Source organism: Sus scrofa, chromosome 17 (genome assembly GCF_054392235.1).
Source record: "Sus scrofa isolate SSC_HxYL_T2T_F1_AM1 chromosome 17, Sscrofa_HxYL_maternal_Yorkshire_Landrace_v2.0, whole genome shotgun sequence".
Lineage (NCBI taxonomy): Eukaryota > Metazoa > Chordata > Mammalia > Artiodactyla > Suidae > Sus > Sus scrofa.
Window position 1 is genome coordinate 25840336 of NC_139399.1, and position 16054 is coordinate 25856389.

The following is a 16054-nucleotide window of genomic DNA, read 5'->3' on the forward strand; positions in this document are numbered from 1 at the left end:
TTTAAATTTCTAGAACAGGTACTGACCCTTTATGGTAAACGATTCCTAGGTTAGATACATAAGCCCACCCTGTCTCAAAGCATTTGGTGTCCTGACATGTTCTGTATTAACAGTGTCAAACTGTGGTAGGTTGATGCACAATCGTGCCAATTCTCCTTTCCTGTCTGGATCCCAGTCCTTTTCAATGTGGCTCTGTAGCTCTTCCTATCCAAAGAAGCTCTTTCCCTTCCCCTTTGACCACATGACTTGCTCTGGCCAACAGAACACAGGCAAGTGATGTCATGCTTATCCAAGCCTAGTGCTCTAGAGGCTGTGTAGATTTGGACACTGCCCACCTGCCATGTGAGCAAGCCTGAGCTAGCCTGGGGAATGATGAGAGACTCTGGTGGAGCAAAGATGGGCGAGCCCAGCTGAGGTCATCCTAGACCAGCCAGCCTTTGGCTCACTCAGCAGCTGACTGTAGATGCATGAGTGAGCCCAGATGAGACCAGAGGACCTGCCAGCTGAGCACAGCTCAAACTGCCAACTTGCAGAACTGTGAGAAACAACAAATGCTTATTGTTCTTAGCTCTAAAAAAAATCATGGTAAAATATAACAAATTTTACCATTTTAACTATGTTTACTTGTACAATTTGATGGCATTAGCTACATTCACGCTGCTGAGCATTTCTGGAACTTTTTCATCATCCCAAAGAGAAACTGTGCCCGTTAAAAAATAACCCCTCATTTGCCTCCTGCCAGTCTCTGGTAACCTCTAATCAATTTTCTGTCTCCATGAATTTGCCTATTCTTGATCCCTCATATAAGCAGAATGATACACTATTTGTCTTCTTGTGTCTGGCTTTTTTCATTTTGCATACATAATGATTTCAAGGTTCATGTTGTAGCATGTGTCATAATCTCACTCCTTTTTAAGGCTGAATAATATCCTTTTATATGTATATACCACATTTTGTTCAGCCATCCATTGATGGGTCACCTTTTGGCTTTTGAATCCTGCTGCTATGAATATCCATGTACCAATACTTTGAATTTTAGATAACAATAAGAATTGCTGGGTCATATGGCAAATCTCTGTTTAACTACCGAGGAACCACCAAACTGTTTCCCACAGCAGGTACATCATTTTACATTATCAACAGCATGAGGCTTCCGTTTTTTCCCACATCCTTGAAACTTGTAATTTTTTGTCTTTATTTTTAATGTTTTCAATAATAGCTATCTTAATGAGCATGAAGTGGTATCTCCTTATGGTTTTGATTTGCATTTCCCTTGTGACTAGTGATGCTGAATATTTTTTCAGGCACTTATTAGCCATTGGAATATCTTCTTTGGAGAATGTCTATTCAAGTCCTCTGCCCATTTTAAAATTGTTTTGTTGTTGTTGCTGAGTTGGAGTTCTTTATATATCCTGGATATTAATGCCTTAGTAGACAAAGGCTTTGCAAGTATTTTTTTCACATTCTGTGGCTTGTTTTCACTCTCTTGATAGTGTCTTTTGAGCACAGGTTGTGATAAAGTCGAGTTTATTGATTTTTTCTTCTGGTGTCATATTCAAGAAATCATTGTCAAATACAATGTCATAGTTTTTCCGTTATGTTTTCTTCTAAGAGTTTTATAGTTTTTGCTCTTATATTTATGTCTTTGATTCATTTAATTTCTGTATATGGTGTAAGGTAAGCATCCAACTTCATTCTTTTGCATGTGGCTATCTAGTTTTCTCAGTACTACTTGTTAAAGAGATCACCCTTTGCCCATCAAATGGTCTTGACACCCTTATCAAAAATCATTTGACCAAAAATATGAGGGTTTGTTGGTCTAGATGTCTATCCTTATGCCAGCACTAGGTTTTTATTACTGTATTGGTTTTTTTGTTGTTTTGTAAGTTGTGACGTCACTAAATGTGAGCTCACCACCCTTTGTTCTTTTAGAAAAATGTTTGGTGATTTGGGGTCCCTTGAAATTCCATGTGAGTTTTAGGATGGGCTTTTCTATTTCTGCAAAATATGCTGCTGAGATTCTGATAGGGAAGGCACTGACTTGCAGATCACTTGTGTTGTGTTGTGTTGTCCTCTTAACAATATTCTGTCTTCCAATCCATTAACACAGGATGCCTTTCCATTCACCTCTCCTTTAATTTCTTTTAGGAGTACTTTGTAGTTCTAAGTGTCTTTTAAGCTCTTTAGTTTTGGAGTGCTTTGTTACACAACCTTATTTGTGATAATAGGAGACTTCTTGGAGAAAACTCCCAGCAAGGGATTAACCTTCCTCATTTGTAACACAGGTTGTCTGGGAAACTGCTTCTCCCTGGTCCTCATGTTTTCAAGATAGGTCTTCCACTGGAATACGCTCTCATTCTTTTGCCTCTGCTACTCACTTGTCTGCATGTGACAGGGAGTGAGACTCATCTGACGAAGGTGGAAAGAGAAGGGTTGGGGGCATGTGCCTGGCTTGAGGGACCTTCTCTTTCTTTTTCTGGACAGTCTTCCTCTCTGCATGGCTTAGGGATTCTTCTACTTCCAAATGGCAAAGATCCAGAGCTTCTTGTCCAGAGGTCAGCTATCCCATTCTGGCCCCATCCGGCAGGTAATGACTGTGTATGGAAATGATCCTCCCTCCCCTGTGTTAATAGCAACTCTACAGAGCTCTTAAACTTAAGCTGGAGGGTGGAGGTGTGTACTGTATGAGGCTTCATTAATAAATGGGGCTTCATAATCATAAAGCTGATCTCTAAATTTCAATCTATCCTTCCCACAGTCTTAACTACAAGGGAGAGTCTGTGAAGATGTTTGCATTGCCTGAACCTCATGTGTGCAGATATAATAATATGAATCGGTCCTGGAAAAGACTGATTCTAGGAGGCTGAGCAGGAGAATTCAGGAATTGAAGGAGGCACGTGCTGCTGGTGGGATGGTGGAAAGAAGAGATCAGGAGAGAAAGAGTCCAAAGAGAAAGGGCGGATTCTGTTACAATCGAGTTACCCTTTATTAATTACTCACTATGGGCTCTCCATTTACTGTTTTATCTCCCCAGCAGCTCTAGGAGGCAAGTACTATTACAAATGACGAAGAGAAGTTCTCAAGGTTTAAAGCCTGTTAATGTTTATAACAGATGTAATCTTGTTTCAATTCTTCACATCCTTCCTTGTAACGATTATAAATTCAACTCTTTGTGTGTCCTTTTTCATTTCTCCCAGTAGAGTATGTGGAATTTATATCCCTGATCCATTGACTTTGAGCTTGGCCATGGGTCTCGCTTTGGCCATTGGAATGTTGATGAACAGACTCAAGCAGAGGCTTGTATCTGCTTGCATGCTTTGGCTTGGTTCTTTGATTTCTTGCCATCTTCCCTGAAAAGAACCTGGCCTGGGTATTTTCTCATCCATGAATCATGCCAAGAGGCATCTGGAAGAGGTCTGAACTCAACCAAAAACCTATAACCAACTTCAGCTGTCCTGAAGCTTGAAGCCAAGTGACCCCACTGACCTGAAGACCCTGGAACAAGAAAATGCTGCATAATAAACAACCCCCCAAATGACTTATAACTACAAACACTATAAGCTATTCTATTTTGGGGGCTATTTGTTACATAGCATTTTCAAAGCCACAGTTGACTAATGTGGTGGAGTCAGGTTTAAATTCCAAGACCATCTGAATTCAAGGCCTTTGCTCTGAACCTCCCTAAGGTTACACAACCCAAGGACTAACACTTCCCATGGCTAGCCCTGATATATTTAAGTGGAGCAGAGCCCTTTGGTATCTGGGAAGTGCCCAAGAGAGATGCTCACCTGCTGTGGATTAATCATCTTTACAGATAAAGCTTCAGGCTGATTTGTCAGTAAGTTCCTCAGAATCTAAAGATTTCTTTTGTAGTTCATTCAAATCATTTTGCACTGCAGGACTTTTCCATGCTAGATTGGTAGCTGGTAAAAAGCTTAGTTTACATGCAACATTTGACAGAGCTGAAATTTCAGAGCTGCTCCAAATCAGTCCAACATGACCACAGCATCTGAGCAAACTGTAGAAAAGACCCTCTTTATCAATCCATGTTTGCTTTCCTCGGGGGGAATAATCTGAACGTAATCCAAGGAATTCCTCATTTTGCCAGAATTTATATGGAATAGAGCTTCTGAGGGCAAAAACAGCCATTTACTCAATCTAATCTTTATGCAGAAAACAACACAACACAACAAAAAACAAAAAGCAAGCAAAACAAAGGAACAAAAGAAAAATAATATGTACCATCAGTCATGCACTTTAGTTCCTACTGCTCTAAATTACAGATGATTGAGACAGAGGTGTCTTTGACTGGAAAGCCAAGTTGATTTTTCCCCCCATTTGGTCTTGGCACAGAACCCAGGAAGCTGGATAGGACCACTTTCAACACAAATGCATCGCAAAGCACAGCAGGCTGGTAAGTACAGTGGCCTGGAGAGGAAAGATCACAGGTGCCTCTAGGTAGAAAAGTAGCCAAAATCCCTATAAGTTACCTGTTCAATGACATAATAGATTTCTGGGTAGATGGAGCTCTTAGGGAGGGATGCCCTTTGCCCTCTCCCTGAAAGCGCCTCTAGGTGGGAAGGGCGGACTTGTAAGCAGCTACCAGCTTTACCTGGTGGGGAGGAGGCAGCCACCCATTTTCCTAATCTATCCACTTCATCTCCTCTCTTCTTCCTTTTGTTTCTGCAAACCCCTCCCGCTTTTGCCACCTTCTTCTCCAAAGGCTTCAAGTTCTGTCCTACTTTAATCAGAGAATCAGTACCTCCTGGTACCTGAGGGCTTCTGTCTCTCCCTGGCTGGTCTCCACCTCACACAGGGCTGCCCTGGAGGAAAATCCAGGACTGTCTTTCCACATTGTTCTTTGTGACCCGCTAATGTCCCCCCTGCATACTAGTCAGCCCAGCTCCTCTGGATCCACATGCTATGACTGTCCTCGGTCTCCAAATAGCTTCTGGGTTCAAGTTGTTTTTCTATGTTTTATAGTGCTTTTGGAATGTTACACACCAGTTAACATTCTTTCTCTCCCCCTCCCTCCATCCCCTTAGTTTGTCTCTGTTTTTAACCTTTTTTTTTTAATGTGACCGTGTAATGTGGAAGTTCACCAGGCCAGGGATCGAACCGGTGCCACAGCTGTAACCAGAGCTGCAGCAATGACAATGCCGGATCCTTAACCCACTGAGCCACAAGGTAACTCCACCTCTGTGTTTAGTCTTCATTACAGCTCTATGAGGTCTATATTATTATTATCCCGAGTTTACAGAAGTGGGACTGAAGCCTGATGTAGTAAGCAGGAAAACTGTGTATCTGAACCAAGGCCTTCCAGCTAGCATATCCACATTGCTAATATTAAAATATATATATATATATCTCTCCTGGGAGTTGTGTTAAGTGCTCTATATACATCTGCAAATTTAATCCACTCAACAACCCCTGTAAGACTGGCAGAATTATTATCACCATATGACAGGAAGAAAGTGAGGTATGGAGAAGGTTAGCTTACTCAGTCAAGGTCACACAGCCACTTTAAGTGGAGGAATCATGGTTTGAAGGTAGGTTTGGACCCAAAGCTTCTGCTCTTAGTGTTAAATTCCTATTCTACATGGGGGTATCCAAGCATTATCTAGAGTAGCCAAGACATGGAGACAACCTAAACGTCCAATGACAGAAGAATGGATAAAAAAGATGTAGTACATACAGTGGAATACTACTCAGCCATAAAAAAGAATGAGATAATGTCATCTGCAGCAACTTGGATGGACCTAGAAATTATCATACTAAGTGAAGTTAGACAGTGAAAAATAAACATCATATGATACCACTTATATGTGACATCTTAAGAGAAGGACACAAATGAACTTACTTGTAGAATAGAAACAGACTTGTAGACTTTGAAAACAAGCTTAAAGTTACCAAAGGGGACAGGTGTGAGGAGGGAATAGACTAGGGGTTTGGGATTGGCATATGCACACTGAGGTATACAGAATGACTTGCCAAAGGGGATCTGCTGTATAGCACAGAGAACTCTACCCCATGTTCTGTGATAATCTATGTGGGAAGAGAATCTGAAAGAGAATGGATATGTGTACATGTATAACTGAATCACCTTGTTCTACAGCAGAAATTATCACAACCTTAGGAGTTTCCATTGTGGCTGAGTCGGTTAAGAGCCCAACTAGTATTCATGAAGATGCAGGTTTGATCCCTGGCCTCCCAAAGTGGGTTAGGGACCCAGTGTTGTCGTAAGCTGCAGTGTACATTGCAGACATGGCTCAGATTCCGTGTTGCTGTGGTTGTGGTATAGACTGGCAGCGGCAGCTCCAATTGGACCCCTAGCCTGGGAACTTCCGTATGATGCAGGTGCGGCCCTAAAAAAGAAAAAAAAAATCACAACCTTGTAAATCAAATGTATTTCAATAAAACTTTAAGAAATGAAAAAAAAAATTATAGCGTGGGAAGATGAAAAAACAAACAAAATGGTTGTGTTCAAACTTGGGAAACTCTGGCCCTTTGTCACTCACACACCAACACCATCCTTTCCCCGCTTGCCTTAGACATTCTCTCTGAGGGAAGAAGACAATGCCTGGCTGTCCTCGCTCAGAGGCACCTCCGAATGCTGAAACCAGGCATCCTGTGGGAGGGAGGAAAAACACAAGGCTGATACAACCCCCCTGGGCTGTTATCTGGGATGCTGCCCTATGTGGAGACATGTGGTACCCCATCAGGCAACTGCAGAGAGAACAGGTGTCCTCATCTGGGTTCTTGTGAAAGCAGATCCTGATGAAGGACTTTTGTGTGAGTTCTTTACACGGGAGGAGTTCTTTCTATAGGAAGTCATGGAGAGACTGAGGACAAGTGCGAAGGAAATGAGCAAAATCCAAAATAGGTGCGTGAGCAAGCTGGTTACCACTGCAGGTGACTGGGGCTCAGTCCTGCAGGGGCCCCTCTGAGGATGCATGCAGAATGCAGGTCAGAATTCTCCCCCTAAGGGACAGGGCAGTGGTGAGAGTGTGTCTGCGGGTGCCGGCCTCTCCCTGATGTTGTGGATGTGGATGTTCTGTAGGTGGTTAGTTGAACAAATGAAATTAAAGTCCCCAAATATGAGGGATAGCAGCGACAACTGGAGAGATGGCACAGGTGAGTGTGAACCGCATCATGTTGAGTGAATGAAGTTTGGCACGTCATCAAAAAGTCGACAAGTAACAAATGCTGGAGAGGGTGTGGAGAAAAGGGAACCCTCCTGGGCTGCTGGTGGGAATGTAAATTGGTACAAGCACTATGGAAAACAGTGTGGAAGCGCCTCAGAAAACTAAATATAGGACTACCTCATGACACAGCAATCCCACTCCTGGACATATATCTGGAAAAGACAAAAAGAGGAAAACACTAATTTGAAAATATACGTGCATAGCAGCACTATTTACAATAGCTAAGGCCTGGAAATCACCTAAATGTCCATCGACAGAGCAATGGCTAAAAAGATGCACATAAACACAATGGAATATTATTCAACCATAAAAAATGAAATAATGCCATTTGTAACAACATGGATGGACTTGCTGATTATCACATTAAGCAAAGTAAGTCACAGAAGACAAACATCATATGATATTGCCTATATGCGGAATCTAAAAAAATGATACAAATGAATTTATTTACAAAACAGAAACAGAATGACACATGTAGAAAATAAACCTATGGTTACCAAAGAAGAAAGGCAGGGGGTAGGGACAGGATAAATTGGGAGTTTGGGATTAAGAGATACACGCTACTATACATAAGATAGAGAACCACAAGGACCTATTGCATAACACCAGGAACTATATTCTATATCCAATATCTTGTAATAACCTATACTAGAAAAGGATCTGAAAAAAGAACACACATACACACATAAACACCTGAAGCACTTTGCTGTATAGCTGAAACATTGTAAATTGACTCTACTTCAATTAAAAAAGAAGGACCAAAACCAAACCAAAACAGAACCAGTTAGGCACAACAGAGCAGATCCTGCACAATTCCATTAAAGCCAAGTCCCCAAACTGCCAACATCTATGGTAGGCAGTGGTTACCTCTGGGTGTGAATGAGAATGGAAGTGGGCACAAGACAGGCATTGCTGGGGTGGGGTGGGGGTAGGTGTTAGAATATACTGATCCTAGTGTATTTCTTTGTAAAAATGTATTCAGCTGTTCATTTATAATTTGTGCACTTTTCTGTAAACATGTTAAACATCGAGACTTCTTTTCAAAAATGTAAGTGGGGCGAGTAGGCTTGGCTTTTAAGCATTTCTCAGGCTTGTATCCCCATGGAGGAACACAGACACATCCAGAGTTAATTAGCCTCTATGTGCTTGTGAACAAAAACCTGAGAAAGCCAAGACTTTTTAGAAAAGTAACTAAAACTTGGGATCAAAAAACTTTTTGCTGATGGATGTTTTAAAAACAAAGGACTGGAGTTCCTGTTGTGGCTCAGCAGTTAATGAACCCAATGATTATCCATGAGGAGGCGAGTTTGATCCCTGGCCTTGCTCGGTGGGTTAAGGATCAGGCATTGTTATTACTGGGGTGTAGGCCAACAGCTTCAGCTCTGATTTGACCCCTAGCCTGGGAACCTCCATAAGCCGCAGGTGCAGCCCTAAAAAGACAAAAAAAAAAAAAAAAAAAAAAGAAGGACCATATTTCATCTTCTCAAACAGCTTCACCCTCCAATACTTACTGATTTCAAGGGGGGAAAGAGTGACCTTGCAGTGGGGAAGCTGGCAGACACGACCTTCATCAACTGAGCAAAGTGGTCACCACCAGCAATGGGACACACCGAACCCAACCAGATGCAACAAGAAGACCCAGCATCCCTTCCCTGATAGGCCCACAAAGGTGCATCACCTGAACCCCATTACAAGGAAGTGGTAAACAAAACCAGACTAAGGGATGCTCTACAAAACAAGTGGCCTAGGTCAAGAAGAAGGGCCAAGATCAAGAAAGACAGAGTAAGGCTGAGGACTTAGTCCAGACTCAATCAGGTTAAAGAGATGTGACAACTGAATGAAATGTGTGATTTTCAACCGGATCCTTTTGCTATAAAGACCATTACTGGGCACTGGAGAATTTTACTGGTACCCGAGGATTCAATGGCTGCAAAGTCTTAGTGTTCATGTCCTGATATAGAAGGTGGCATGAGACAATTTAGAAGATGTTCTTTTTTAGTAGGAAAAACATGCTATCTATCTGGAGATTTGGGACTTGGAGGTGGTGGATCATTGCATTGGGTTGACAACTTACTCTCAACAGATTCACGACGAAGAGTTCTTTATATGTTAATCCCCACCTTCTACTTTATTCTTCTTGATGTTGCCCCTTTGGTAACCATAAGTTTGGTTTTGAAATCTTTTGAGTCTGCTTCTGTTTTGTGCATAAGTTCTTTTGTATCACTTCTTATTAAATTCCACCTATGAGTGATCTATCTCATATATTTGCCTTTCTCTGTCTGCCTTACTTCACTTAGTATGATAATTTCTTGGTCCATCCATGTTGCTGTGAATGGCATCATGAGGGATGAACACATACACACTGCTAGATGCAAAACAGATAAGTACCATGGACCTACTGTATAGCACAGGGAACTCTACTCAATACTGCGTCATAACCTATATGGAAAAGAATCTGATGCGGAATGGGTTTATGTATATGTGTGACTGAATCGCTTTGCTGCACACCTGAAATGAACACCATATTGTAAGTCCACTCTACTCCAGCAGAGTTCTCTACAAAAAGGAGTTCTTTATAGGGTGCTTACAGCTTTTGTGTAAATTTGAGATTATATGAAACAAAAGTGAAAAGTAAAGGAGTTTCCGCAAATACTTCAGCCAAGAGGATTCTGATATCAGAGAACAGCCGTGGACATGAGGTTGGGGTTAGGACACAGGGAAGAAAGTGCTTCTTCCTGGAGTGGACTGAAGCTGATCCGCAAGCATCAGCTGTTTCTATGCCAGACAAGGTGTTTGGACGCCCTTGATCTCAAATGTTTCCTTTTAAAAAATTAAATTTATTTTTTATTAGGATATAGTTGATTTACAGTGTTGAGTCAATTTCTGTTGCCCAGCATAGTGACCCAGTCTCACACATATATATACATTTTTTTTTCACATTATCTTCCATTATGGTCTATCTCAAGAGACTGGATATAGTTCCCTGTGCTGTACAGACTTTTTTTATTTTTAATATCATTTTTGAAACCAGAGGGAAATATTTTAAGTATCAAGTATCTTCTCTTCAAAACATGACAGGGTATTTTTTTTTTTTTAGAAAGAGAAATGCATGTGTAATGTGCACATATTTTCAAATGAAAGCAAAACTAATAGGAAGTCTCTAATATGAATTCATTCATGGGAAGCTGCTGAAACACTATTAGAATCATTTAGATGAAATCTGCTTTGCTGGATGGGTCCACTTCCACCGTGTTCTATTACCAGTGGTAGACCGGCCTTGACAACCCTAATAAATTAAAGTGCCTAGCTACCGCTCCTTCATCTGATGCCACGGGTTAACAGAAAGGATAGTAATGGAGGGTATTCAGGTCAGTGTAAAAGAAAGCAACGCATCGCCCAAAGGAGCAAAGTAATGATGTTTCTTCACCAAGTGATACTCCTTATCTTCTGGAAGGAATGAATTCAACCCCCTTTCCAGGGCTTCCCTGTATAGACAGACACAGGGCTTTGGGTAACGGAATCAGTGATCCTATGATGCTTTTGTGTGTGTGTGTGTGTGTGTGTGTGTGTGTGTGTGTGTGTGTGTAGCACACTATATGTTGTCTCTCTAGCAATAAAGAGGGACTTGCCTTTGCTTCCTCCCCAGGCTCAGGCCAGTGGCTCTCATTTGCTAACTGACCAGTTGACCTTTATGTAGAATCTGAGCCACAAGAATGAGTCACACCAAGAGGTCACCTGCAGTGGCAGCCCATTTGTGCTGCCCTGAGCAACTGGGCTGATGCCACCACCTTCAACTGATGAGAATTAGCCGCATCACAGTTTAACCCCGCACAGGTGCTCACATAGCCAAACTGAGGGCAAAGGATAGGTGTGAGAACATTGATAATTTCCAGCCAAAGACCAGAAAAGCCACCCAAAGGAGCTGAGCTGGCACAGAGGTAAACCATTCCATTTCTTCTGCGAGGCTGGCATTTATGATGAGGGAAACTCACGGGGCAAATGAGCTCCTGATCCTTGAGCTCTGAGGCCAACCCTCTGCCCCCAGCAGTCAAAGCTATCAGAGGCAAGGACATCAGAGCTTGTCTCCATTTGGCCACGGGGCATGTTCTGCTGGAAGATTTTCCACTAGCAAAGCAAGAACATAATTTAAATGACTCATTTTGGTAAATTTTCTATTCTAGGAATCTGGAAAATGCGGCCCTATATTAGCTGGTGGGTCTTTAACACAGATAGTATATCTTCCCATTTACAGTTCAAATGGATCCTCAAAAATTGTCCTCAGTGAAGTAGAAGCGAAACACAGACAGGACAGATGGATAGCAACACTTTTAAATCTAGTCCACAGAAGGCTCGTAATCAGCCCATGCCAGTGAAAGAAGTAAAATGCCGGATGGTAATTTTCCTTTGAGGTAGTCAAGGGTAGTGGGTTTTCTTTTCTTTTAAAATGACACACAGCGATTGTTTTCTGAGAGCCACAGACATCAGATTTCAGACTCATGTCTGCCCCCTGGTGTTGCAGATGGTAAAAGCAACCACAGTTACTTAGAAAGCATCTAAATTAAAATACCTTGGGGATAAGGCTGAAATCAGCATCATACACAAGCCCTAGTGTGTATGGTGGGGTAATAAAGTCAACAATAATTTTTACATCGAATGTATTCAGAACCAGATTTGACGATGGAGGACGTCAAAGGAATGGAAGAATTAGCCCGTGTCCTCTAGATAATCTATCATTAAACACCTCCCGGCTTGGCTGCTGAAGGTGGAGTTTGAATGTGGCTTTGCAGAAAGGACCTGTGCTATTAGTTATCCCTGCTGTACTTTCTGAAACAAAGTTGCTGGATGTGGGGTGGTATTCCCCAACTGGTGAGCCACTGGTACAGTGAAGTCTGCTTTCCACGTTCTTAGAATCATACATTTAATAGGGTTAACGGAATCAAATATTGGAGATGTGCCTGATATTTGAATCATAAATAGGCAAATATAAGACACTGACATAAATACAAGATCCTAAGGTGTCTCCTCTTTCTTCCTATAATCTTTCCTCTAGTCTTTGTAGCGGACACTGCTGATAATCTACTTGGATCCTCCTTTACTGCTGCTGTATGTCCCTCCCCTGGCTTCTGTATGCTTTGCTTCTTTTTTAAAAGAAATTTTATCAAAGTATCATTGATTTACAGTATTGTGTTCATGTCTGCTGTAAGCAAAGCGACTCAGTTATATATACATATATTCTTTTTCATATTGTTTTTGATTATGGTTTATCATAGGATTTTTTTCCCTTCTTTTTTGGCTGCCCCAAGGCATATGGAGTTCTCAGGCCAGGGGTCAGATCTGAGCTACAGGTGCAACCTAGGCCTCAGCTGTGGCAATGCCAAATCTTTAACCCACTGTTCCGGGCTGGGGATTGAACCTGCATCTCAGTGCTGCAGATGCTGCTGATCCCATCGTGTCAGTGGGAACTTCATATCACAGAATATTGAATATAGTTTCCTGTGTTATACAGCAGGATTTTGTTTATCCACCCTATATATACTAGTTTGTCTCTGCTAATCCCAAACTCCCAATCCATCCCTCCCCCCACCCCAATGTGTGCTTTGCTTCTAACAGCCTGTTCCTGAAACTCATCTTCCAAGGGCTGCCCTTGGACTACTGGGGCCACTCCACCTGCATTGATAGACAGCTAGTGTCTGGGAATATAGGACCCAGCCCATCCTGGGCAGCCTGCAGCCAGCCTGCCTGTGGTGAAAATGTGAGATAGGCTCCTTGCCTTGACAAGGAATAAACTCAGAGGAGTCCTTTGTGCTCCTGGGCTCTTGGAGGGATCAGGCTGAGGCTGGGGATTTGCCTGAAATGGCCTCACTGCTGAGCTTCTTTCTTCCTCCTCTCTGCCTTTTTCCCTCACTTTCTTAACAGTTTTTCCTGGGATCACATTCTTTGTAAATCTTTTGCACATGAGTTTTTGCGTTAAGTTCTCCAGGGACCCATCCTGAGTCAGTCCTGTTCTCTCTATTTGTTTTAAATGCTCAACATCACTAATTATTAGAGAAATGCAAATCAAAACTACTATGAGGTACCACCAGTTAGAGTGGTCAACATTAACAAATAACAAATGCTGGAGAGGGTGTGGAGAAAAGGGAACCCTTCTACACTGTTGGTGGGAATGTAAATTGGTACAACCATTATGAAAACCATATTGAAATACCTCAGAAAACTAAATATAGAACTACCACATGACCCAGCAAGTCCCACTCTTGGGCATATATCCAGACAAAAATTTCACTGAAAAAGATACATGCTCCCGTGTGTTCATTGCAGCACTATTCACAATAGCCAAGACATGGGAACAAACTAAAGGCCCATTGATGGAAGAATGGATTAGGAAGCTATGGTACAAGGACAAAAGAATGCCATTTGCAGCAACACAGATGGAACTAGAAACTCTCATACTGAGTGCAGTAAGTCAGAAAGAGAAAGACAGATACCATATGATATGACTTATACGTGGAGTCTAAAATACGCCACAAATGATCTGTCTACAAACAGAAAAGATCATGGACATGGAGGACAGACTCGTGTTTGCTGGGGGGAGAGGGAGGGAGTTGGATGGACTGCGAGTCTGGGGTTAGTAGATGAAAACTCTTGCATTTGGAGTAGACAGGCAGTGAGATCCTCCTGTATAGCACAGGGAAATATATACCTAATCATTTGTGATGGAACATGATGGAGGACAATGTGAGAAAAAGAATATATATACATGTATGACTGGGTCACTTTGCTGTACAACAGAAATTGACAGAACATTATAAATCAATCATAATAAAAAAATTAAAAAAATAAAATGGGGGGAGTTCCCACTGTGGTACAGAGGGTTAAGAATCCGACGGCAGCAGCTCTGGTTACTGAGTAGGTGCGGGTTCTATCCCCGGCCAGGTGCAGTGGGTTAAAGGATCTGGTGTTGGGTCACAGCTGCAGCTCAGATTCAATCCCTGGCCGGGAAACTTCCATATGCCCTAGGCGTGGCTATTAAAATTTTTTTTTTAATTATTTAAACAGGTATGAGCAACATTATTCTGCTGGAGCCCAAGGCGTCTGGTCCATTATGGAAAATGCTGCAGTGGTCTGTGTTAATCAAACTCCAAAGCAGAATGGATGGTGCACGTGCAAATCCAAAGTTGTCACTGAAGTGCGACCTTGGGGCCCTGTGGACTCCCTGCTCTCCAGGTTGCTGCTCCTCTGAGTGCACTTCACCTGGACACCTGCCATATTCCTGTCTTCTCTGCCTGGGAAGTTCATTTCCCAGACACCCTCAGACTCACTCCCTCACCCCATTCCCATTCCTGCTGAAATGCCACGTGATCTTCTCACACCACCTTGTCTAGACCCCTCCCCGTCACTTTTCGTCTCCATTATTTTTTTTCCCTGGCACTTACCACCTCCTGATATTTATTCGCTTTTCCTTTAACTCTTCTTCCTTAGACTATAAACACCACAAAACCAGAAACTTTATTTTGCATATAATTACATCCTTATCCTCTAGGACAGGGATCAGCACAATTTTTCTGTAAACACTGAACAGTAAGTCTTTTTGGCTTTATGAGCCAAACTGTCTCTATGGCAATGACTCAACTTCGCCACTGTAGCACTAAAGCAGCCAGAGACAACACTGTGTTCCAATAAAACTTTATTGACAAGCCTCCTAGTCCAGTGTGTAAGCAGCTGAGAAGGTACCCCTCCATCCTAACAGGTAACATGCTGAACAAACTGAAACATCAAGGGCTCTTAGCTCCTTTCGACAAATGAAGTCACAGGGCAAACTTCTGCCCGGCAAGTTGGAAGGACAGGTGAATGCAGAGAAGCACAACGTACCTGAGCAGAAACCTCCATGGAAAGTCCTGCCACAGAAGGAAATCCTGACTGTGGCAAATTTCTGGAGGCTCAGGATGGGTAAGTCTGAGAGTTAAAAACTTCAGGGTTGGGGGGGAGTTCCCATTGTGCTCTGGCAGTAACAAACCTGACTAGTATACATAAGGACGCTGGTTCTATCCCTGGCCTCGTTCAGAGGGTTCAGGATCTGGTGTTGCCCTGAGCTGTGGCATCGGTCACAGACACAGCTTGGATCCTATGTTGCCGTGGCTGTGGTGTTGACCGGTGGCTGCAGTTCCAATTCAACCCCTAGCCTGGGAACCTCCATGTGCCGCAGATGCAGCCCTAAAAAGACAAGACAAGACAAACAAACAAACAAACTAAAAACATCAGGGGGATCCAGTCATGGGGGGCTGTGCTTCACAGTTCTGTGAGTTTTACCTCTAGGAGCACAGTTCTGTGTTTTCCCTCTAGGTTCTCACAGCAAACATCAGAGAAAAATCCACTCCTGATTCCTACAGGAGGAGAAGAAAATAAACCATTTTGAAAAATGCCAGAGCATTATGTTCTTAACAAGATCTTCCCTCAAGAGGAACTATTTTACCAGAGTTAAAGTACTGTCTCTTTTTTTGTTTTTTTTTCAGAGCCTAATATTTAAGGAAGAAATTATATCCATTTTCTACAGTCTTTTCCAGAGTTTACAAGCAGAGGGATCTCTTCTTAACTCATCCTCTGAGGTTGGTATTACCCTAATACCAAAACCAGACAAAGAAAAGAAAACCATGGATTAATATCTCTCATGAACAGAGATGCAAAAATCCCCAGTAAAACATTAATGAATTTGAATCCAGCAATGTATAAAAAGAATTATACACCATGACCACAGATTTATTCCAGGTCTGCAAGGCTGGTTCAACATTGGAAAATCAATTCATATAATCTATCACACCAAGAGAAGAAAAATCATATGATTATATTAAGAG

General features: G+C 42.2%; 1 protein-coding gene across 6 annotated transcripts in view; it reads right to left on the reverse strand.

Moving 5' to 3' along the window:
• The window catches only part of PAK5 (p21 (RAC1) activated kinase 5), a 332259-nt gene that overhangs the window by 71047 nt on the left and 245158 nt on the right, over positions 1-16054 (reverse strand). The gene's annotated exons all lie outside the window — the stretch shown is intronic.